This window comes from Hemiscyllium ocellatum, chromosome 39 (assembly GCF_020745735.1).
Source record: "Hemiscyllium ocellatum isolate sHemOce1 chromosome 39, sHemOce1.pat.X.cur, whole genome shotgun sequence".
Lineage (NCBI taxonomy): Eukaryota > Metazoa > Chordata > Chondrichthyes > Orectolobiformes > Hemiscylliidae > Hemiscyllium > Hemiscyllium ocellatum.
The window spans coordinates 2,494,081-2,520,654 of record NC_083439.1 but is presented as its reverse complement, the minus strand read 5'-3'; positions in this window follow the sequence as shown (position 1 = coordinate 2,520,654).

Genomic DNA, 26,574 nt, shown 5'->3' with positions numbered 1-26,574 from the left:
TGGTGATAGTGATGTCTGGGACATAATCATATTCACAGAATCATACCTTGCTGACAATGTCAGGCTGTTGCTTGACTAGTCTGCAATACAGCTTTCCTAATTTTGACACTAACCCTCAGATGTCAGTAAGGAGGACTTTGCAGGGTGGACAGGGTTGTTTCTGCTGTTCCATTTTCTGCTGCCCAGGTCAATATCAAATGACCTGTCTGGTTTAATTTCTTTTGAGGCTTTGTAGCAATTGGTACAACTGGCTTGCCAGGTCAACTTCAGAAGGCAACTGAGGGTCAATTACATTGCTGTGGGTCTGGAGTCACATATAGTACAGACCAGGTAAGGACAGAAGTCTCCTATCCTAAAGGACACTAGTGAACTGGATGGGTTTTTCCAACAATTGACAATCGTTTCATGGTCATTGGTAGATTCTTAATCCCATAAAATTACAACTGTCCCAGTACTCCAGTAGGACCAAAGTTTAAATAATCTGTTAAATTTTTCATCGGGGCTATGTGCCAAATGTCAGAAAATATCTCAGGCAATCACATGGTGCTGGACAACTATCCTGTTCACTCATGACAAAAGAACTTGGTATCGCAAACTGGGAACTTCCAATGTATCTATCTACCAAAAACCAGTATGTAAAAAAAATTCAACCCCTTAACCAAGAAGTCGTATCAATCTTTAAACAAAACTGATAGGTTAGCGTGGGAAACTTGGTCAGCATGATAGAGTTTGACCGAAGGGTCGGTTTCTATGCTGTACACTCTATGAAATCTTATCAAGAGAATTAAAAACAGTAAAAATCTGTGCTAATCAGCCTGAAAAATCAAGATATGATAGGAAATCCACATATCTGACTATTTTACAAAGACCTCTGAACCAGGTCAGCCGTTCTATCTATGTATTTGTAACACAGTAAAATAAAAGCCTTCAAAGGCCCACTGCAAATGAATCAATTCTTGACATAGGTTTGCAGAAACAAAAGCCTTCACAATATAGTAGCAATATAGTAACTTTAATAGAGCAAAATTTAAACAATAAAGTAATCTAATTGATCTGTGTTTATAAAGCTCTCTGTGTTCAGCCCATTCACACAAAAGATAGACAAACAAATAGTTAAGGGATAAATGGGGAAAAAACAACAAATTACTTAAGTGGTTTTCATGATGAATTGTTCCATTGGCATAGATAAAGGTTTCTTGGTTGATTTTCTGAAGATGTTGATTAGGGTCACCTTTACAGTTCACTCAGATGAAGGCATTAACAATTATAAATTAGTTTACTATTGTCTGAGCTTCCAAGAGCTATTCATGGGAGGTTAGGCAGTGAGCTTTCCAATTTTCATGCTATCATGTCAACAAACCGATTCCTTTTTCACAGAAAACACCATCCAAAAGCCAATTAAACTTCTGACCGATCTCAGACAGACTACTGTCTCCTCCACAACATTCAAGTTACTATTCAACATCTGCCATATGATTGAGCATAAGGTAATTTTCAGACTTGTTGGAACCAATTCCCCTGTACTAGCTATTACCCAAATGCAGCTATCTGTTTAAACATAATACTCTTCCTCGGTGATGAAGTATTTGCAGAACCTTTGCATTAGGAACCAACCTGCAATTAACTTTCAGGGCCTGGCCTCATGAATAAACAAAAGCATGTTTGGTCTGTTTTCCTTTTAAGACTAGCTGTAACCCATGGTTCAAAAGTCATATTTAGCTCACAGTTCACAGCTCCAAACCAAAATTGACAAAAGAATAAAAGAAAAATAATGAAAAATCTAACACTATACCTGGCATGAAATGATACTGAACAAGAATTCTTGAAGACATACCCTGGGACTACATTTAAGAGGAAAACCATTAAAGAGGCAATGAGGATTTAAGAGCTTTACTGAAGAAGAACTATTTGAAATGAAGAAGAGGATTGTGGACTACAACTGACTCAGTCCCCACAAAATAAACAATACCTGTTCAGTTTTGGAGTTGAAGTAGATACTCATGTTAATGTATGGCTGAAGATGTCAGTGAGCCTATGACAGATGATGAAATAGCAAGCAATGAAACAGATCTAAACTCAAGCCATCTAACAAGGGAAAGATGATGATGATGGAGACAACGATGTTGAGACCAAACCGCTACCAGCATCCCATGCATTTATTTTCTAGCTTGAAGAATTACTGAGATGGCTAGAAACTAATAAAACACAACTGTTCAAAAATATCCAAAGGACTGCAGATTCTACAAATCTGAAATTGCTGGAAAAAGTCAGTGAGTCTGACAGTATTTGTAGAGAGAAAGCAAAGTTAACATTTTGGGTCCAGTGACCCCTCCAGAGAACTGAGTTTAGCTGGGAAAAAGTTGTTACAAATGCTGAAGAGGGCAGGGAGTAAACAACAGGTGAAGATGGAACCCAGGGAGAGAATAAAACAGTTGGGCACACCAGAGAATGGGTAAAGGTCAGCCTGGGAGATCCAATATCTGCTAATGGGGACCACTAATGGTTAACAATAAGTTGTTTATGGTAGCAGCCCATGTGATGACAAGGTCTAGCAGGTGAGGTTTGGGATAAGGATGTGGACGAATGTGCTCAGATCTTTAAATAATTGAACTCCACATTGAATCCTGAAGGTTGCAGGGTCGCAAAGTGGAAAATGAGATGCTGTTCTTTCAGCTTGGCACAGTGCTTTGCTGGAGCACTGCAGCAAGCCTGAGACAGAGATGTTGACGAGGGAACACAGTGATATGTTGAACTGGCAGATAACAGGAAGCTGAGGGTCATTTCTGCGGACAGAACATGGGTATTTTGCAGAGTGGATGCCCAGTCTGCATTTTGTCTCCCTTCTGTGGAGCGAACCACACTGAGCAGCACTTTTTATTTTTGGTGCAGCACAGTTGAAATCTTACTGAGATCTTGGTGTTCATAGTATGATTTAAGATTAATTTGTATAGTGTGGGGATTCAGCTCCCTCATTCACTTGTTTGATAGCTCCTCAAAGCAAGTACCTTCACTCATTTTAAAAAGTTTTTTCCAAGAAAGTAACTTAATTTATGGCATCTGTTTATTTTTCTTCCTCCATTTGATACTTATGTATACCTCACACTATTGAAGAAGAAGCCCGTATCTGTGCTGCTGCTGAGTAGGTCTTGAGAAGATGTATGAAGTCCAAAACTCTCTGAACTGTTTGTTTTCTTTTCTGCCCTTTTTGCAAAATGAATATCACACGTAAGGCCAGCATTTAGTGCCCGTCATTAATTGCATTTGAGAATGTGGTGAGAAGCTGTCGATCTATGTGTACAAGTTGTACTATTTAAGTATTTAACTTATGCTGTTTTGGTGTGAGGACGGTTAGGAAATTAGTTAGCGCCATGATTAGAACACATTTTCTCATTTTGGATTTGATTCAAATTGGCCCTGACTGCCAAGATTAAATTGGCTTTCTCTGCACATAAAGATTCTAAGTGAAATTAATTTAGAAGTTGCCAGTCTCACATACAAAGGCAATAAATATACATGTTTTACCAGCATGTTGCTGGGAATGGAGGGTTTGAGTTATAAAAATAGACTGGGACGTTTCACTGGCGTGCAGAATGTTGAGGGTGACCTTTTATAGAGGTTTATAAAATCAAGAGGTTCCTAGATCAGGTGAAAAGCAAGGATGTTTTCCTGAGGGTGGTCATATTTTTAAGGTAAGAGGAGCAAGTTTTAAAAAAGGACATGAGGGGCAACCTTTTCACTCAGAATTGTTTGTGTATGGAATGAACTGCCAGAGGAAATGGTGGATGCAGGTACTATTACAAAGTTTAAAAGACATTTTGATAGGTAAATGAGTAGGAAAGGTTTGGAGGGATATGGGTCAAATGCAGCCAAGTGGGACAAGTTTACTTTGGGAATATGGTCGGCATGTACTAGATGGACTGAAGGGTTTTTTCCATCTTGTAATACTGTGTGGAAGATAGAAGGCACGACAATCACCAATACTCCCAGTCAGGGAGCACTTAAGTGGTTAGGGACACTTTGTCTCGGATCTTCGGGTGACTGTCCTCCAAGGTGGACTGCAGGATAGGCAACTACACAAAGTGGCCGAGCGGAGACAAATCTTTAAATCTTAATGTACCAGCCTATGATATGAAGGAGCGGCTGTTGGACTGGGATGGACAAAGTTAAAAATAATACAACACCAGGTTATCATCCAACTGGTTTATTTGGAAGCACAGTTGAGTGCTGCTCCTTCATCAGTGTCATGAAACTGCAATGACATAGCAAACAAACCTAGATTGCCATCAAGTCTTTCATCTTTTAGAATGGGTTGCAGGTTTCGGTTCATTAATAGCCAAGCTCAGTTGGGATCTTGGGTTCTCTTTACTTTCCTTTCTTTCTGTTCCTCCTCCTCCCCCTCCTCCTCCCCCTCCTCCTCCCCCTCCTCCCCACTACCACCATCCTCCTCCTCCTCCTCCTCCTCCTCCTCCTCACCACCCTCCCCCTCACCCCCTCCTCCTCCCTCCTCCTCACCACCCTCCTCCTCACCCTCCTCCTCCTCACCCTCCTCCTCCTCACCCTCCTCCTCCTCACCCTCCTCCTCCTCCTCCTCACCATCCTCCTCACCCTCCTCCTCCTCACCACCCTCCCCCTCCCCCTCCCCTTCCCCCTCCTCCTCCTCCTCCTCACCACCCTCCTCCTCCTCCTCCTCACCATCCTCCTCCTCCTCCTCACCACCCCCCTCCTCCTCCTCCGTCGTAATTTCATAGATTCCACTTTTGGAAATAGAACCAGACTGACTCAAGACTGGGATTGACAGACAGATTCTGACGTCACACCTTTAATGCATTGTCTGAGCTGAGATGTCACCTTTTGTTATAAAATCTTAAGTTATCTCAAGAAAGTGACTTAAGAAGTTCTGGGATTTGCGTATTAATGAACTGAAACCTGCAACCCATTCTAAAAGATGAAAGACTTGATGGCAATCTAGGTTTGTTTGCTATGTTATTGCAGTTTCATGACATTTAATCTTTTGCTGAAAATGTGTTGCTGAAAAAGCGCAGCAGGTCAGGCAGCATCCAAGGAGCAGGAGAGTCGACGTTTCAGGCATGAGCCCTTCTTCAGGCTCATGCCCAAAACGTCGACTCTCCTGCTCCTTGGATGATGCCTGACCTGCTGCGCTTTTCCAGTAACACATTTTCAGCTCTGATCTCCAGCATCTGTAGTCCTCACTTTCTCCACTGTAATCCTTTGCTCTCCATTCTGCATCTTATGATCCTGCTCCACAGCTACTTGATGAAGGAGCAACACTCTGAAAGCTGTGCTTCTAAATAAACCAGTTGGATGATAACCTGGGTGTTGTTATTTTTAACTTTGTCCACTCCAGTCCAACAGCAGCTCCCTCGTGTCATAGACTGGTACATTTAAGATTTAAAGATTTATCTCTTTATTTTTCTGTATTTTTGTGGATCTAAGTGGGAGAAGTTGTGGTTTAAAAGTCAAGGATTATTGAAGGATTGCTGCACATTTTTAAAAGCAAGTAACTGATACTTATTGCAAGTTTACACCACTGTTAGTTCAAGTAGTGAAGAAAACCCTTTTACAGTCGATCTGGAGCCAGGGGTTTGTGCACGAATGGAGATCTGGACTTCAATGAACAGCTGATTGATCTGTGGTATGGTGACCACTTATTGATGAGAGGCCTCTGGCCTGCCACCTGCTCTGAAACATTTGGAGATGTGAATGCTGCCTGGAGATATGGAACTATACTTGTGCTCTGCAGTAAAAAGCACCTCAAACCTGAAGATAACCAATTTATTTCTCCTTATCAATTGCTGTAAGCTGTGACTGTTAATTAGTAAATCAGAAGCCTTTACAAGTATGAACCAGTCACTCAAAGTTTTCAGGAAACCAGCGAAAATGTCTGGAGAAAGATGGAGAAACTGCATTCTGATCAACACACCCTATGGCCAGGGACCACTGAATTGCCTTTCCAGTCTTTCTGCCCACGTGACCTTTTTTGTTTATTTGTCGTGTGGGTGATGTGGCTGCTTTTTAAGTGGCTTAAAGTTTTAACAAGAGTTATATGCCACTGATGAGTAATTGATTATCCATATATAGAATCTACTTATTAGTAATAATTGGTAATTCTTGTCAACTACAGAAACCTACTCCATGCTTTATGTCAATATTAAATTCTCCGAATTGGGGAATTCTGTATAGTTTTAAAAAAATTTAAGCTCTGCTATTCCTGCAGTCATCCCAAAAGTTGATTTCCAGTTCCATATCTGAGTGAGGCATAGTACGGATGTGACCTTCTCAGATTTGTCTTCAAGGAAATTTAGGCAGCTTTGCTTTGTCTCTGGTTGTGCCGTGCAGCCCTCCACTCCCTCCGCTCCAATCCCAACCTCACCATCAAACCGGCAGACAAGGGAGGCGCGGTAGTAGTTTGGCGCACCGACCTTTATACCGCTGAGGCCAAACGCCAACTCGCAGACACCTCCTCTTATCGCCCCCTCGACCACGACCCCACCTCCCACCACCAAACCATCATCTCCCAGACCATCCATAACCTCATCACCTCAGGGGATCTCCCATCCACCGCCTCCAACTTCATAGTCCCACAACCCCGCACCACCCGTTTCTACCTCCTGCCCAAAATCCACAAACCTGAATGCCCCGGCCGACCCATTGTCTCAGCCTGCTCCTGCCCCACCGAACTCATCTCCGCATGCCTCGACACGGTTCTGTCCCCCTTAGTCCAAGAACTCCCCACCTACGTTTGGGACACCACCCACGCCCTCCACCTCCTCCAGGATTTTCGTTTTCGCTTCCCCGGTCCCCAACGCCTTATTTTCACGATGGACATCCAGTCCCTGTACACCTCCATCCCCCATCACGAAGGACTCAAAGCCCTCCACTTCTTCCTTTCCCGCCGCACCAACCAGTACCCTTCCACTGACACCCTCCTTCGACTGACTGAACTGGTCCTCACCCTGAATAACTTCTCTTTTCAATCCTCCCACTTCCTCCAAACTAAAGGAGTTGCCATGGGCACCCGCATGGGCCCCAGCTATGCCTGTCTCTTCGTAGGATATGTGGAACAGTCCATCTTCCGCAACTACACTGGCACCACCCCCCACCTTTTCCTCCGCTACATCGATGACTGTATCGGCGCTGCCTCGTGCTCCCACGAGGAGGTTGAACAGTTCATCAACTTTACTAACACCTTCCATCCCGACCTGAAATTCACCTGGACTGTCTCAGACTCCTCCCTCCCCTTCCTAGACCTTTCCATTTCTATCTCGGGCGACCGACTCAACACAGACATCTACTATAAACCGACTGACTCCCACAGCTATCTGGACTACACCTCCTCCCACCCTGCCCCCTGTAAAAACTCCATCCCATATTCCCAATTCCTTCGTCTCAGCCGCATCTGCTCCAAGGAGGACCAGTTCCAACACTGCACAGCCCAGATGGCCTGCTTCTTCAAAGACCGCAGATTCCCCCCAAACGTGATCGACGATGCCCTCCACCGCATCTCCTCCACTTCCCGCTCCTCCGCCCTTGAGCCCCACTCCTCCAACCGCCACCAAGACAGAACCCCACTGGTTCTCACCTACCACCCCACCAACCTCCGTATACAGCGTATCATCCGCCGTCATTTCCGCCACCTCCAAACGGACCCCACCACCAGGGATATATTTCCCTCCCCTCCCCTATCAGTGTTCCGCAAAGACCACTCCCTTCGTGACTCCCTCGTCAGGTCCACACCCCCCACCAACCCAACCTCCACTCCCGGCACCTTCCCCTGCAACCGCAGGAAATGTAAAACTTGCGCCCACACCTCCTCCCTCACTTCCCTCCAAGGCCCCAAGGGATCCTTCCATATCTGCCACAAGTTCACCTGTACCTCCACACACATCGTCTATTGCATCCGCTGCACCCGAGGTGGCCTCCTCTACATTGGGGAGACGGGCCGCTTACTTGCGGAACGCTTCAGAGAACACCTCAGGGACGCCCGGACCAACCAACCCAACCACCCCGTGGCTCAACACTTTAACTCTCCCTCCCACTCCACCGAGGACATGCAGGTCCTTGGACTCCTCCACCGGCAAAACATAACAACACGACGGTTGGAGGAAGAGCGCCTCATCTTCCGCCTGGGAACCCTCCAACCACAAGGGATGAACTCAGATTTTTCCAGTTTCCTCATTTCCCCTCCCCCCACCTTGTCTCAGTCGGTTCCCTCAACTCAGCACTGCCCTCCCAACCTGCAATCTTCTTCCTAACCTCTCCGCCCCCACCCCACTCCGGCCTATCACCCTCACCTTGACTTCCTTCCACCTATCCCACCTCCATCGCCCCTCCCCCAAGTCCCTCCTCCCTACCTTTTATCTTAGCCTGCCTGGCACCCTCTCCTCATTCCTGATGAAGGGCTTATGCCCGAAACGTTGAATTTCCTATTCCTTGGATGCTGCCTAACCTGCTGTGCTTTAACCAGCAACACATTTTCAACTGTGATCTCCAGCATCTGCAGACCTCACTTTTTACCCGTATTTAGGTGTGCCTAATACCATTCTTGAATGCAACAAGGGGAAAAATTCAATTTGCAGTAGTGACATATTCATTTTTATAATACAATGATTTAAATTTAAACTTTGAAGATTATGCAATATCAGTTCATTTGCAATATTGTTCTCCATATAGAATGCAGTGATAAATTGGGATTAATTGTTTTAAATCAGCAGCCTTATTCAAAAAGATTGCAAAAATAGTGAATCTGAAGATGGAAAATTGTACAACTGTGTAAGAGATTGGATTGAAAACTGTGTCCTTGCTGTTGCTTACCTTGTATGTTAGACATTGACGCTTAAACTGGAAAAGTGTTCCATTCTTCAGAGCTGATCCTTCTTTAAATACAAATAAATTGTACCAATGCAAAGTTTAACGTTTTGTTAACTCAAATCTGGAGGGCCTTGTTTTTGTCTTAAGATCAAATTGCAGGGACAGTAATTCTTCCATATCTGCTATGGTTCCATTCCCGAAAACGCCTGCAAATGATGAAATTTGCAAGTGCATAGCTCATTTAAAAATGTTTAAACATAGGTTAAAAATTGTGGATATACGAGCCTCACCTATGGACATTGAAATTTGTTGATACAGTACCTCCTTTTGGCAAGAATAGGTGAATTTACGATTCATGTTTTTTTGGATACTGAGGCTTTACTGTATTTTTGCAATCTCACAAGCTACTCTTCCTCAGGAGAAAAATGAATTTAGGGACACCCATCTCCCCTGGATCTTGCCTCAGCTAAGAACTTAGTGAATGATTGGATTGATTGTTGGGTGAGGTCGGGTTCAGGTTGCAATAATCTAGAATTATGGAATTGTTGGGGCCTCTCTGTTTCTGGCTCCACAGGTAACTTTTTAAAAAACTCATCTTACTTTAAAATGAACCGTATCACATGCAAAAATGGTCCCCAAGCATTTTGTTGCGAGACTAATGCTTGTGCAAATTGGTTGTAGGCTGTCTTACTTCCACATTGGAATGCTCCTCGTCACTTTATATCGAGAATAGGACTCAAGGCATGCAATATCTATCCCATAATTTTTCCAAAAATGTCTTAAACAAAACATGCAAAGAACAACAAACCTTTTATTGAAGCATTGGCTCATTTAAATAGTTAATTTATTCAAAAACCTCTTCAAATACGTTCTTACATGATTCTTTTGCAGGTTTCTGTGTAAAACATGAGCACAGAACTCTTTTAATTTGAATTCTAAAGAGTTTTCAGGACAATAGAAGCTTATGCTGTATTTGTCTCAATAATTGTTTTTAGAATAAGACTCTGAAGTTTTAGACAAAATTGGTTCTTTCATTCTCAAATCTATTCTTAGCTTCACATTAACAATTACTAAAAATGGGTATGTTTCATTTTTAGTAATCTCCTTAGTAACTTATAGAGGAATTACACAGGCCAGTTTTCCATTTTCATCTGGCAAGAATATATCATAGTAATGGGTGGTGGATTTTGCCTGAAGTCAAAATTGGAGGGTTGGGGGGAAACCTGAATTGAAAAGACCCATTCGCTGGTGCCATCATTAGTTATATGGAACACATCTGACAGACACAGTACAAATATTGCAAACATTGCAAAATATTCAAAAATCTGCAACTGTGCTAATTCAGGTAGTTTGATGGAAGTTGCCAAAAATCAATATACAGATTAATTTTGATGTTATTGTTGAGATCAATAGTTTTAAAAAAGGTGCAACTTCATTTTTGCTCTTACAAGTGCTAAATACATTTGTTATTTGATAGATTATACAATTTCTGGGAAAATAAATGCAAAATTCTTTAATTATTCTTCAGTAAGAATACATCAACAAAATGATATGCATGACTCATATTGAGAGAGCCGATATCTGTAAAACGTAGAAATAAATCATCCGATCAACCTGTTATGAATATAACAACAATACATTTTGAGCTTCAATCATAGTCTGATGCAAACTCCTTGACACTTGGGAATAATTACCAACCTTCTATATACATAAGAGTAGGAGTTGACCTGCATCATCATTCAATAAGATCATGATCCCACACTACTCCTACATCCATTTATATCATTAGTATTTCAAGATCTGTCAATCTGTACTTTAAACATAATGACTGACCTTCCACAGTATCCTGGGATAAAGAATATTCAAACAAAACCTCCTCATCTTGTTCCTAAGTGGCTTCCCATTTTTATGAAATTGTGCACCCTGGTTCTAGACTCTTCAACCAGGTGAAGCATCTTACCTGCATCTATCTTATTTCTCCCTTTTTAAATAGTTTGTAGGCTTCAATGGGAAGGTGGTAATAAACGTCAAGAGGACATAGACAAACTGATGGAATGGGTAGGCACATAAAAAATGAAATTCGAAGTATGAGATTATACATGTCAGTGAGACAAATGAGAGAGATAACATGCTTATATAATTTTAAGAGATCCAACAAAAAACTGGGGTGTGAGTGTTTGTCCACAAATGTTTGAAGTTGACAGAATAATTTTAGGCTATTCTGCAGAGCGAAATCTCACACTCGCACTACTATGATTCATGGCAATATAACATTTGCTTTTGTTTTTTATTTTATCAAGTTGAAAATTTTGCCAATGCTATTTCAAAAAAGTCTTAAGTGCCTCAACACAAGAAAATGACTTGGTGTTTTCTTGAAATAACTTCTGCTTATGCTTTATCAGACTTCAATCACACAAAAGGATTGCTGATTTTAGCATGCAAATTTCTTTAGAAGGTCATTTCTGCTGCTCATTGTTTTATTTTGTAAAATACCAGTATTTTTGTTATTAACTTATTATTCACAGTAACTTTTTAAAAGGAATAATGTACTGACAACTGTGTTTACTATTACTTGCACCTAAAACATTTATAGGATGAAATTCTGAAAGTCTTTCCACTGTGATGTTTAAAACTTAATTTTAAAAAATAATTGCCTTCTCTTGGCTGCTTCAGCGAGAAACCGTATATCAATAACTGTCATTAAAAGGTCAACATTGAATGCTTCCAGCACTCTTGTCTTTATTTGTAGAGTAGCAGTGCAAAGAGGACGCCATTTGGCCCATCTAATTTGTCCTGCCATTATTGAAAAACAATCTACCTGCATATGATTCCCATAATACGCCATTATGTTTCTCTTTCAACACTTTTAACGCTGTCTTCTGAAAGCTGCATTGGACCTGTATCGCTGTGTGTTCCAAACCTATCCACTCACTGTATAAAAGAAAATTTCTCATTTTGTATGTTTTATTAAGTACCTTAAATCCTCTGGTTACTAACTTCTCAGTCACTGAAAACAGTTTTTTTTTGTAGTTTAACAGACTACAAAATCCTGCACGACGTTAAACAGCTTTAATCCAATTTCCACTTAATCTTAAGCCATAATCATGTAGCATGGAAACATACCCTTCCATCCAACTTGTCCATGTTAACCAATTTTCTCAAAGTAAACTAGTCCCACTTGTCTGTGTTAGGCCATATCCCTCAAAGTTTTCTGTTTATGTACCTCTCCAAATGCCTTTTAAATGTTGTAACTGTACCTGCATCTACCACATTCTGGCAGTTCATTCCACATACAAACCTTTCTTCCCTCACCTTAAAAATATACTCTCTAGATATGAACTCGCCTATCCTGGGAATAAGACCATTGCTATTCACTTTCTGTAAGCAACTCATGATTTTATAAACTTCTACAAGATCATTCCTCAACCTTCTACACTCCAGTGAACAAAGTCCCAGCTTATCCAGCCACTCCTCATAACTCAAACTTGGCCTTCTCTGCTCTATTGAGAACAACTCCAACTTCTCCAGTCAACACACGAGCCAAAAAAGTTGGCTGCTTTGGACACTGACATCTACTTGCCAATGAACTTAGGCTTCCCTATAGGTTGAGTCTCTCTCACCCTCTCCTGGGCCCTGCCAGGAATGAGTCAAGTGAACCTTCAAGGCAAAGGTACAGCATGGAAATCCTGACACCTTCCCAATTCATCTTGATTAAATTTGGAGCAGGAAGGCTCAATGATGGCTGTCCCAATGGGAAGCTAGTGAGTCTTTAAACTGTGGATGCACAAACATACTGAAGGTATTAAAGGCTCTCATTCCTTTCAGTTAATTTTTACTTTTTAGCGCTTTGAATCAATCATTTGGACATAAAGATAGAATTGTTTTGTAAATAACCTGCTAGGCCTTGTGTTTAAATATTATCAAAAATAGAAACAAAAGCAACGATGCAATTCTTCCCTCCTTTAGTGACCTCCAAGGATCTATCCTTGGCTCTTGCTGTTTCCATCTACAAGATGCCTCGCGGGTTGAAATCACCTGAGAGTAAAGTGGGAAATAACACATTGCTGCGGGGTGATGATGGTGGTTGTGGTGGTGGTAGCCAGGGATGGGGATACAGACAATATGATGGAATCTATGTCAGGGTCCAAACATTGGAGACAGGTCTTCAGGGATCTGCTATGCTTGGGAAGGGGACAGGGCCACTGTGCTCTGGCCATAGGCTCAGACCACATGCAGCATTGGGTCCTATGATTCCTGCCCCTGTTCCTGTTGAATTGAATCTGAACACCACCTCTTTTGGCTCATCCACTGTTGCTAAATTATTAGATTGCTTATCTTATATCTAGTTCTGAATATGAAAAACATTTTGTTAATTAAATATTGGGAATTTGAAACCATTAGTTTTGGCCACCACTTCAAAGTCCACTCCCTAACTACCAATTCCAGGGCTGTCCCTGGCAACTATTGGAGAATAAACTAAACTAGTTTATTTGCAACATTTGATGGTATTTTTTGACCTGAGATGACCATGTGAACACATTCACACCATCACTAAAACTACTTGCATACATCTTCATAGCAACACTCCCTGTCTATGTACATGTGCTGCTGAAATCCTCATTTAAGCAGCAATATCACTTGACTTGGTTATTCCAATGCTCTCCATTGCCCTATTGAAGTTCAATGGCATTGCCACTACTGAATATAAAGAAAAATTCTAAAGCAAGGACCTGTCATCTGTGGTTAACTGAAAAGGTTAGGAAAAACATGTAAGCACAGATGAGTGGCAGGTTAGAGAATTGTTCAGAATATATAGATTGGCAGAGAATGACTAAATGGTCAGTCAAGAGGAAGAAATCTGATTGAGTACAAGCTATCTAGCATAAAAATGGATAGCAAGAGTTATTACAGCGATTTAAAAGGCAAGGAGAGTGTTCATTCTCTAGAGAGTGAGAATGGGGATTTGATAGGAGATAACAAGGAAATGACAGATGAAAGAAGTAGATATTTTACTTTTCACTACAGAGGATACGAAAAATTCCAGCAATATCTGCAAATCAGGTGATGGAAGGAATAGAACAACTTAGTAAAATTGTAATTACAAGTGGAATGGTACTAAGCAAAGTGATAGGATGAAGGTCAGCTCCCGGTTCTAAGGTCTTAAAATGTAGTGCTTATGAGCTAGCATTGGAATTAATTTGTCTAACATTTGTTCAGGCAAGATTCCATCAGACTGTAAAATAGCAAATATAATCCCTCTGCTTAAGACAGGAGTGAGGCAGGAAAATGTATACCAGTTACCTTGATGCCTGTTGGGTCAATCATTTGAAAAGATTATAGTTGTGCACTTAGACAAACGCAAGGTAATAAGGAACAATCTGTATGGTTAGAAGGAAAATCATGTTTAATCAGTTTATTAGTGTTCTTTTCAAGGAGTAAAAACGTTTTGGATAAAGGGGAATATGTAGCCATTGTATACTTGGATTGCCAGGAAATATTTGACCAGATGCTATGTAAATAGTTGTTATGCTAAATAGGAGCACATGGTGTAGGGGATAATATATAAGCATGGATAGAAAATTGGCTTGCTTGCACAAAACGGAGCATTTATAAATGGTCTCTGTCTAATTGTCAGGATGTGAGAAGTGGAGTACTGAAAGGGTTTCTGCAGGTGACTTACCCCTCTTACAATTGATGTCAATGACTTAGATGAGAAGAATAATGGCACGGTAGCTAAATTTGCAGATGACACAAAGATAAAAGTATGTTGTGAAGCGGACTTATGGGGATTGCTGATGGATATGGATAAGTTAAACAAGATGGGCTTGTTTCTAATAGAGTTTGGAAAAGTGAGTGGTGATTTGATTGAAGTGTACAAGATCTTGAATGGTCTTGACAAAGTGACTGGAAATTATATTGTAGCATTTTCACACTGTGGTTGCCCTTTTAGACAGAGATGAGAAGACTTGTTTTTCTGTGAAGATTTTGAAATTCTGCCTCAGAAGACAGTGGAAAGGGGATCATTCAATATTTTTAAGGCAGAGATAGGTAGATTCTTGATTGGCAAGAGGATCACCGGTTCTTAGGATAGGAGGGAATGTGTAACTTAAAACACAAACAGATCAGCTAATATCTTATTGAATGGTAGAGTTGGCTCAAAGGGTGGAATGAAAAGCGAGATCAGAAACTGCTGGAAAAACTCAGATTTGGCAGCATCTATGAAGAGAAAGCAGAGTTAATGTTTTGGGTCCTTTGACCCTTCCTTCTTTAAAATTCTGCCAGATATGCTGAGTTCTTCTTTTCCAGAAATTTCTGATCTTGTTGTTGATTTCCAGCATTCACACTTCTCTTTTTCAAAGGTGTGGAATGGTCTGCTGCTGCTGCTACTTTCATATTTTGACATAAAAATACTGTGGTTTCAAGAGAGCGGGCCAGGGGCAAGAAATTGTGATAAATAATTCACCTCTTGAATTCTTGATGAATGTGCACCACCTACAAGGCACAGGCCAGGAGTGTTATCAACATTGTGGATGTTCCTGCACTACAAGTGCTGCAATGATTCAAGAAGACAGATTGTCACCACCTTCTACAGAGCAATTAGAGATGGCAGTAAAGGTAGGCATATCCATGTTTTCACTTTGTGAACAAATTTTAACAAAATATAGATTTTTATTCATTTTTGGACTTGCCTTTTGTGGATGACATTTTGAATATTGTGTAGTTTTGTGGCCCTATAATTACGGAAGGCTGGGCTGGCCTTGGAAGGGGTCCAGAGGAAGAATGATCCAGGGAGTGAAGGGCTTGTCATATGAGGAACGGTTGAGGACTGTGGGTCTGTACTCTGTGGAGTTTACAAGGATGAGGTGGGATCTCATTCAACTTACAGAATACTGAGAGGCTTGGATAGAGTGAATAGGGAGATGTTTCCTCTAGTAGGCGAGGCTAGGACCAGAGGACACAGCCTCAAGAGTGAAGGGATGATCCTTTAAAACTGAGGTGATGAACAATTTCTTCAGCCAGAGGGTAGTGAATCTGTGGAACTGATTGCCATAGAAGACTGTGGCAGCCAAGTCATTGAGTGTCTTTAAAACAGAGATAAATAGTGTCTTGATCAGTAAGAGATGGGGAGCAGGCAGTGGAATGGTTGAAGAACATATTGGTGGAGTTCACTCGACGGACCAAATGGCCCAATTTTGCTCCTCTTTCTTATGGTCTTATACCATTTGTTTCTCCCTCTTTTATTTTCTTACAAATATGTCCTGTTAAGTTCTCACCAAATTTTCTTTGGGTTGCACTTTCTTGCTTCTGTTTTATTGCTTTTTACAAAATTATGGTCTTCACAAAAAAAATTAACATTGGGTATTTAAAGAGTGTATTGCAGCAGTTTATTTGAACTCCTATGTATTGAAAGCTTAAAAATCAGATATTCTAGAGTGTGAAGGTTATTATATTATTTGATCCTTCAATTAAATTGCTTTCTTGAATCACACCCATAGTTTTTTTCTTCTGTAGCATGCACTGACAATTTCATGTGGGTGTTTGTGGTTTCATTTACTTTAGTGTTTGTGCTGACACCAGCTGGCAATATGATCCATGTTATTGGCATTCACTGTTACCATTGAAGATTTAACAATTGATATAATTACTCAAAATGTTTCAAGCAGAATTTGAAGTTAATTACCAGAGAAGTGCTGCTTCTATCATTCCTCTGGATTTTTCTCTCTATTATATAAAGCTGTGATCCGCTCTGAGTACTGGCGGATAGGGAATTGGTTGTGTCCAAAATTCACTACATATTGGGAACAGTGTGGTAAAATCTGAAGGTTGACAGTTTTGGTTGTAAAGACAGTGGAATTTAGACATGAAAGCCACTAGTTCAATTCAGCCACACATTGGTCTTTTCCCAGATTGTTAGTTCTGAATGATATTATTGAGGAAAATTTTAAAAATGTAACTTTTTTTTTGCAAATTTTCTCATTGCTTATACATAGCGACATCAGTACAAATCCTTGTGGAGGTGGAGGAGACAGAAATCACAGAATTACTGAGGAACTTGCCTTTGAAATGTCATGATACTGTGCTGTCCCAATGTTTTTCTTAAGACCATAAAATAAAGAAGCAGAATAAGGCCATTTAGCCCATCACATCTGCTGCACCAATTGATCATGACTGATACGTTTATTAACCCCATTCTCCTGCCTTCTCTTTGTAACCTTTTAATCCCTTCACTAATCAAGAACCTATGCATCTCTATCTTAAGTACACTCAATGACATGGCCTTCACAGCCTTCTGTGGCAATGAGTCTCACTGATTCACCACACTCTGGCTGGGGAAATTCCTCCTTATCTGAATTCTAAAGTGTTGTCACTGAAGCTATGCATCACGTCCTGGTTTCTCCTATTAGTGGAACATCTTCTCCACATCCACTGTATCAGTGTTCTGTAGTTTCAATGAGATCCCTACCCATCCTTCTAAACTCAGAATGCTGACTCAGAGGCCTCAACTGCTCCTCATATGATAAGCCCTTCACCCCTGGGATCATTCTTGTGATCTTCCATTGTATCCCCTCCAAGGCTAGCACGTCCTCCCTTAGATACAGGACCCATAACCGTTCACAATATTGGAAATGCAGTCCGACCATAGCTGTATACAGCTTTAACAGTATATCCCTGCAGGGGAAATGATGTTAACATTGCATCTGTCTTCCTAACTGCCGACTGAATCTCTATGTTAACTGTAAGAGAATCCTGAACTAGGACTCCTCTAAGTACCTTTTGTGCTTTAGATTTCTGAAGCCTTTCCATATCTAGAAGATAGTCTTTGCCTCTATTCTTCCTACCAATGTCCACAATCTTACACTTTCCCACACTTATTCCATCTGACAATTCTTTACTCACTCTCCTAGCTTCTGCAGCCTCCTGATTTCTCAAAACCACCTGTCCCACCACCTATCTTTGTGTCATCTGCAAACTTAGTGACATGCCCTCAGTTCCTTCATTTGGATCGTAAATGTATACCATGAATAGTTGTGGTCCCAACGCTAACTCCTCTACTCACTAAAACTCCACTAGTCACTGGCTGCTATCCTGAAGAAGGCCCCTTTATCCCCACTCTCTGCATTTTGCCAGACAATCTGTCCTCTATCCATGCCAGTCCCCTGCCCCTATCACCATGAATTTTTATTTAGCAGTGTCCTGAGTGGCACCTTGTCAAAAGCATTCAAGAAATCCAAACAGATCATGTCCATTGGCTCTCCTTTGTCTAACTTGCTCATTACCTCTCAGAATTCACCCGTGAAATCCCATTCCTTTCTTTAAACGAAGTCTTTGGCACATTACTGAAGTCATCAGTTTTGCTTTATTCCCTTTCATCTGGGGAAGATTTTTAATTGCTGAGTGTGGCTTTGTATCTTTTGGATCTGCTCTGCTTGTGGAAGGGACTGGTGACAACTACCCCTGACTCGATCAGTGTGTGGTTTTGAAATAAATAGCCAAAACTAAATGGAAATACTGAGTGGTAAGGAAAACAGAAGCTATGCCAATAAAGCAAGAGTTCTGAAGAGATTTACCAGGATGTTGCCAGTGTTTAAGAGATTTGGATAGGGTCATGATAAGGAAAGGTTTGGAAGGATATAGCCCAAAAGCAGGCAAGTGGGATTAATTTAATTTGGGATTACAGTTAGCATGGACTGGTTGGACTGAAGGGTCTGTTTCTGTGCTGTATGATGCTATGAATCTAACCACTTTTTGGCTGTATGGGGGCCATAAAGCATAATGTTGTAAAATCATAGTTCAGAGGGAGTCAGTTCATTGTGCCTCTGCTGACTATTTGAAAGCCACTACCCTGCCTTTCCTTAGTCCTGCAATTTATTTTTATTTTTTCTGTAAATCCATTTTTTTTCTGAAAGACAGTAAATATAGACCTGGCCTCTACCACAAATTCTACTGACGCTGCTACTCCAGCATTGAGGTTGTTCCTTATCATGGCCAATGTTGAGGAAGGACCTTTCATCCATTACCAACCTCACTTTATTCTGTTTATTAGTTAAGAACTGACCATACATGTTTGCATAGACTTAAAGGAAATTTGTTCAGGTTCTGCAGAAATGATATTAGCAAAAATGAAACTGCATGGTTTAGGACGGCGTTGTAATAGAGATAAAAGTAAATTGGGAATAAGAGACAAGATTATTCTGATAAGATTATTATCCTAATGCAATAAGTGGGATCTGAGAAGCAGCCTTCCCAAGAATCTGTATCGGGACCTTGGCTTTTCAGCAATTTAGCAATAACTTGAATGGAGGAATAAGGAGTTGTGCATACAAGTTGTTAATTTGGGAGGCACTGTGTACAGTTTAAAGAATCATAGATTAACTACATGGAGAAAGTTAAATGTGAGATCATTATTTGGAATGCAAAATAGATAAAACAAAGTGTATTCTAAATGATGAGAAACTGGGAAGTATGGAGCAGCAATAAGATTTGGGTGTCCTGCAATGCAAATCACTAAAAGTTAGCAGGTAGTTTCGGAAACATACCATCTTGTGCCTGCAGCTGGGATATTTGGAACATCAGGTTAAGAGAAACAGATGATTTGGAGGTACTGTTTTCATTTTTTCATCTATTTAGATTAATGTGCTCCACTGTCCTAATTTCGAGAGAATATTGTCTGATGCCAATAAAAGGCGGGTTTAACCCACAGCATTTACAAGAAAGCTTAAACAACATATGCAGTACCTATGGAGTGCTCAAGGCAAGAAAAAAAGTAGTCCCATCAATGGTGAACTATTAAAAGCATCCTTTTATGAAAAGAAGAGCATGATAAAACAAGCACCATTAAAGGTTTTTGAACTCAAATGTGAAGGTATTGACTTTTATTTCTTAACTCTGTAACTAACAGTGGTAAATAGTAGCCATAGGCATTCTGAATTCATGTAGGGTACAAAAATAAACATAAGATCAGATGGATATTCTCTTTGTTGATATTAATGGCATAAGATTCTTAAAAGCACTGGAAATCAACAATGGTGCTTTGACTTGGACCTGTAAATCCCTTTAATGTTGAAAGATGAATAGAGTTCAAATTAAAGTAGTGGAAGGCTTTTCATTTTAGTGACTGAGATTTACAAAGAAAGCTGAAGAATTATAAAAGGAAAGAATTTGAGATTCTGATCGCTTGAGGAACACAAAGTGCTGTTTCTGCAGGAATACTTCATGCCCTCAAAATATGCTTGCAGGTGTAAAACTGTTTCACTGGCTATTCATTATTAAGAATCAATCTGTCAAACTGTATTAGCATTAGAAGTTAAAAATCCTGCGTACAAGTAAAAAAAATTTTTCTTTTGATTTTTATGCTCGTTCCCCTGTCATGAACCGCAACTGATTCAGACTGAAATGGCCTATACCAAAGTTATAGACTGCAGGAAGGTTTAACCTTCAACCAATTAGTTTTTTCTCTCTCTTTTCTTTTCCTTTTGCAAGGGAAACTATTTAGCTACTGGTTCACAAGGGAACATCTAGAGATGCTGCTTTCATTTCATGTCAAGAAGTGTCAAGCTTCCATGGTTTAAGAGGGATACAGATCCTTAGGAATTTGGCGATAGGTTTAGACAGTGGATTTGGATCAGCTCAGGCTTGGAGGGCCGAAAGGCCCGTTCTAGCTGTAAATTTTCTTTGTTCTCTTTAACAATGTTTCCATCAGGTCAACATTAAGAACTTGTAGTTGGGTAACTTTTAAAAGCTGTCTCTTCTGAATTGTCAATCTTTCTGCATCACTTTGAATTTGCCCAGTATAAACAATCCAAAGTTAGCAATTAATTATGGACAGTTCTGTTTCCTGTAATATGAAACTTATAAATATGAAATAAATTCTGAATTTCATCCGTGACACTAGTGACTTCAGCTATCTATAAAATATTATGCTGTGTCTCTGACCTTGATACTGTTATGACATGGGGTAAACCCCTCTGCTAATTTAAACCTGACACATAGAGAAGTTCACCTCACACCATAATCTGTTAAATTTTGAGAGGCAAAGGACTATCCCAGATCACACTATTTAAAGTCAAAATTAACAATTTTATTCTTTAAGTTCATCAGGGAGTATTAAAACCACCAACTGTTTATAACTCCTTTCTCTTAAACTATCTTTTACCTCCCATTCTACAATACTGGTCCAATAAAAACCCCAATTAAGGTTTACAAAAAAAAAGTCATGTTTCAAAACCAGTCAGCGTTGTCGATTATCTTTGTTGATTTTCCTTTAGATTTACAAACCTTCTTATAGACAGGTACCTTTCAGAGAGCTCTCATGTTTCTTGGTGTCCTTGGCAGTTCTCTCCCTAACGTTTCAAAATGTCCGGTTTTATACCCAAAAAGGTTGGATCATTTCATTGGTTTGATGTCATCCAAATGGTAAAATTCAAATTCGATTCAGTTTTGGTATCTGGGGCATAATTTAAATGGATTAGCTAAATTTTAATGTGGTTTTGTTCCTTAGCAACACAGCTCCAGCTATTTGTTTCAACGAAGTGTTACAATTTTACTTTATTCAGAACTCTGTGCTTTCAGTCAGTCCTTGCTAGCTTTTCAACTCTCTTAAAGGTACATTATACACCTACACCTTCATAACAATACAATGCATAAACTTGCACTTATTTTAGGAACAAGTACTTTTTGTTCCAATTTCAGTTTAAGCACTGGTAGTGTTTTGGAATAAAATTAGTTTTATGCAAAACATAGAAATGTAGAATGTAGGAACAGGAGTAGGCCATTCAACCCCTCAAGCCTGCTCCACCATTCCATACGATCATGGTTGATCATCCAACTCAGTACCTTGTTCCCCTTTCTCCCCCATATCCTTTGAACCCTTTAGTCTTAAGAACCATGTCTACATGTTTCTTGAAAATCTTCAATTTTTGACCTCAACAGTTTCCTGTGACAGAGAATTCCAAGGGCTTGCCATTCTCTGGATGAAGACATTCCTCCTCCTCGCTGTCTTAAAAGGCCTATCACTTATTCTTAGACTATATCCCTGGTTCTGGTCTCCCTGGTCATAGAGTCTTTGATTCACACACATGGAAAGAAACCCTTTGATCCAACTCATATACTGAGTTTCCCCAAGCTAAAGTAGTCTCTCTTGCCTGTGTTTGACCCATATCCCTCTAAACTATGCTTTTTCTACCGGTCCGAATGTCTTTTTAAATGTTGTAAATATTCCTGTATCTTCACTTCATTTGGCATTTCATTCCACATACGAACCAAACTCTGTCTGAAAAAGTTGCTCCTCAACCTTCTTTTAAATCTTTCTCTTCTCAACTTCAAAAATATGCCCCCACATTTTGAATTCTTCTACCCCAGAGAAAGAACTTTACTAAACACCTTCTCTGTGCCCTTCATGATTTTATAAAACGCTTTAAGGTCACCCCTCAACTTTTTATCCTCCAGTGAAAAGAGCCTCAGTCTATGCAGCCCACCCTTATAACTGAAGCCCTCCATTCCCAGCAAATTTCTGGTAAATCTTTTCTGAACACTCTCCAACTCATTAAATCCTTCCAATAGCAGAACCACCAGAACTGTAAACAGTACTTCAAAAGTCGCCTCACCAACATTTTGTGCAACCTCAACATGACTTCTCAACTCCTAGACTCAATGGTCTGAGCAATGAAGGCAAGTTTGCAAATGCCTTCTTAACCACCCTGTATCCCTGTGATGTAACTTTCAAACAACTATGTACCTTAACACCTAAGTCTTTCTGTTTAGCAACACTACCCAGGGCCCTTCCATTAACTGTATAGGTAGAGCCTTGTTTGTTTTACTAAAACGCAATATCTTGCATTTATCCAAATTAAACTCCACCTGCCACTCCTCAGCCCATTGGCCCAATTGTTCAAGAACTGTTTGCAATATTAGATAACCTTCTTCACTGTCCCAATAGCACTGATTATCGCGTCATTTGCAAGCTTACTAACCATGTCTCCTAAATTCTCATCCAAATCATTGATATAAATGACAAGTAATAGTGAACCCAGTACCCCCTGTAGAACACTCGTGGTCACTAAGCCTCCAGTCCAAAAATCAACCCTCCACCACGACACATTAGTATTCAGTTGGCCGGCTCTCCCTGAATCCCATGTGATCTAACTTTACTAATTGTCTACCATGCCAAAATCTTGTCAAAGACTTTACTAAAGTCCATGTAAATTTCTACTGCTCAGCCTTCATCTGTCTTTTTGATTACAAACTCGAAAAATAAGTTTTATGAGACAGGATATCCCATGTACAAAGCCATGCTGACTAACCCTAATCTGTCCTTACCTCTCAATGCATGTAAATCCTATTTCTCAGAACCTTGTCCAACAACTTAGCCATCACTGATCTCAGACTCACTGGTCTGTAGTTCCCAGGTTTCTCTTTACACCATTTCAGGTACAACATTGGCCACCTTCCAGTCCTCTGGCACCTCAATTGTGGCTTTTGATGATACAAATATCTCTGTTAGAGGTCCCATCATTTCTTTCCTAGCTTCCCTGCATACAGTTGATCGGGTCCTGGAGATATATCCATCTTTTCGTGTTTTAAGACCTCCAGCACCACCTGTTCTGTAAATGTAGACTGTTTTCAAGACATAAGTAGTTATTTTCCCCAAATTCCCTATGCTCCATGTCTTTCTCCCCTAAAAACGGATGCAAAATATTCATTTAGTATCCTCCCATCTCCTGTGGTTCCAAATGTTGCCAATTTAGTTGATCTTTAAAGGGCCCTATTCTCTCCATAGTTGCTCTTTTGCTCTTAATGTACTTGCAGAACCTTTTTGTATTGAAGACATCCTTCCTGCATCTACCCTATCTCAACCTGGTAAAAGTTTATAGCTTTTGGAGACTTGCGCTCTCATTCTTCTATACTCCTAACTGATCTTGTCTGTTGCTGTACGTCAGCCCTGTCATTCCAGGAATTAGTCTTGTAAACCTTCTTTGCATTCCCTCTATAGCAAGACCACCCTTCCTCGGATAGGGAAACCAAAGCTGCACACAGAACTCCAGGTGTGATGCACCAGTATGCTTGTTTCCACTGATTGGTACACAAGGATATTAAAGTCTCACTGCACCTCTCCCTTCCCAATTTATCCCCATTTGGACAATAACTTTCTGTCTGATCTTGCTACCAAAGTGGAAAACTCACATTTATCCATATTATATTTCCATCTGCCATGTATTTGCCCACTTACTTAACAGGTCCAAATCACATTTAAGTTTGACTGCCTCTTCCTCACACCATACTCTCCCAGCCAGCTTTGTGTCATCTGTAAACTTGGAGATATGACACTTATTTTTCAAATCAAAACCATTAATATATATACATAGTGAATAATTGGGGTTCAGTCACTGATCCCAGTGGTCACTGATGACGATTAAAAAAAAAAGGCCCATTTATTCCTGCTCCGAACCCTGGTTGGCAGACAGGAAACCAATGCTCTTCTGCAGTAATCGAGAAAGCTTTGTTTTTGTAAGTTGGTAATGAAACATAAAAGGCAGACCAAGATCTATTTCATGATAACATAGAGCCAACTTTGTGCCTGGAATTTGAAGAGTAGTATTTTCCTGTTTTTGCAAATTTTGGTGGACATTGTGTTTACATAAGAATGTATGAAGTAAATTCAAGAGTATGCCATTCAGCACCCTCAAGCCTGGTCCCTCCACTCTATAAGACCATGGGTTATTTGCCCCAGGCCTCACATCTTAGCAAAAGTACATCCCAGTAAGGAGGAAAGATTCAAATAGAAGGATAAACGAAATATGAGTAATCAAGGAAATTGAGGACAGGGTGTTCAATAAGGTTCTGCATAGTAAGCTTAGAAAATATGGAATCCAGGGGGTGCTAGCAAAATGGATTCAAAATTTGCTTGAAGGTAGGAGACAGGGAGTGGTGATAGACGGTTGTTTTTCAGACCAGAGGCCTGTGACCAGCTGTATTCCACAAGGATCGTTGCTGGGTCAACTGCTTTTCATCATTTTTATAAATGATTTGGATGTGAGTATAAGGAGCATGCTTAGTAAGGTTTGCAGATGACACCAAAATTGGTGATGCAGTGGACGGTGATGAAGATTATTTTAGAATATAACAGGACCTTGATCAGATGGACCAAGGGGCCGAGGAGTGGTGGATGGTGTGTAATTTCAATAAATGTGAAATGTTGCATTTTGGTAAGGCTAACCAGGGCAGAACTTGTAAAGTTAATGATAGAGTCCTGGGGGAGATCCAAGATGGCGGCAACATAGCAAGTCTGAGTCTGTAGTGCTCTGTCCAAGATTCGGGCAAAGTAGGCTGCTGGCCTCCACCACACCTGCCAAACCATTCAAAATAACCTTTGTTCAATACAGTTAGTCATTTTGCATCAAACTTGAATAGTTGGGTGCTTTGTTAAAATGACTAAGGGAAAGAATGCTCGCAGCAGGCAGGAACCCGTCCCCCAACTTCCCCAGCTGCAGCAGAGACATCTGCAGCCACCCTGTGGACTTATCTACGGTGCTGTAATTACCAAGCTGGAAGAGAAGATCAACGCCTTCATAGAGGAGTCCAGAAGCAGGTGGGAATCGCTCTCGGTTGCGCTGAAAAAACGCGACCAAGATATTGAGAAAATCGAACATCAAGTTGGAGGGGCGGAACTAAAGGCCACTACCTCCGAGACTGCTGCAGAATCGGCCGTAGGTCGGTCCGGACTCTCGAACAACAAGTCTGGGCCTTAGAAGATCACATTGACGACCTCGCGAATCAGGGTCATCTAAAAAATATTCATTTGCTGGGCCATCCCGAACAGGAAGAGAAAGGCCAGCTTGCAGTGTTTTTGGAGCAGTGGCTCTCTCAGATGTTGAAGCTGGAGGCTGGATCAGGCCAGGTGCGGGTAGAATGGGCCCACTGGGTTGCAATACGCAGGCCCGGGTCGGAACAGCGCCCCTGCCAAGTCCAGTTCCCGCTTCAGTGTTGCAGAGAGAAGCAAATACACCTGGAAGCCTCCATAACGCTCGGGAAAGATCCCCAGGCCATGACATATAGGGATCTAGGGTTATGCTGTTTCAGGATTTTTCCCCAGCTTTGGTCCGCAAGAGGAGAGTGTTTGATGAATTGAAGAAGCGTCTAAGGGACCTAAGCATTCAGTACTCCTCGCTACCCAGCAATGCTGCGTTTTATAGATGGATCCCATTAAGGCTCTGTCTATAACTTCGGATTGCCGGAGAAGGCCAAGGAATTTTTGGACTCTCTTAAATAGACAGTCTGTAAGAATTAATCTGTGTGGTTAATGATGCTGTTCTGCCCCCCGGTTTACCCTTTTTACCCCCTTATTTCCTTTTATTGTTTAATATCCTCTCCGGTGGGTAGGGAGGGGGGCTTATTGGTTCTCCACTATGCGATTTCCTTTTTTTATAGGCCGCGCGGTTTAGTTGATTCAGGTGAGGGGAGGGGGGCGTTTGCTTTGTCATATCTTATTTGTTTTAGAGCGGGGTTTTTTGCTTTTTTAAAATTTTTGTGTTATTATACTTAGCTATTACCTGCTGAGATTGTAACTTCATAATTTTATGTTTTTACGTGGTATTATCATTACTAAATCTATTTAGTTGTTGGTATGGGTGGGGGGTGGGTAGGGTACTCACCATTAACTTTAGCTTTATAGTACATTTGAATTTTTCTATTTTATTATGGGGTGCCTGGGGCACTGGTTGGGAGAGGATACGATGGCTTTTCAGATAG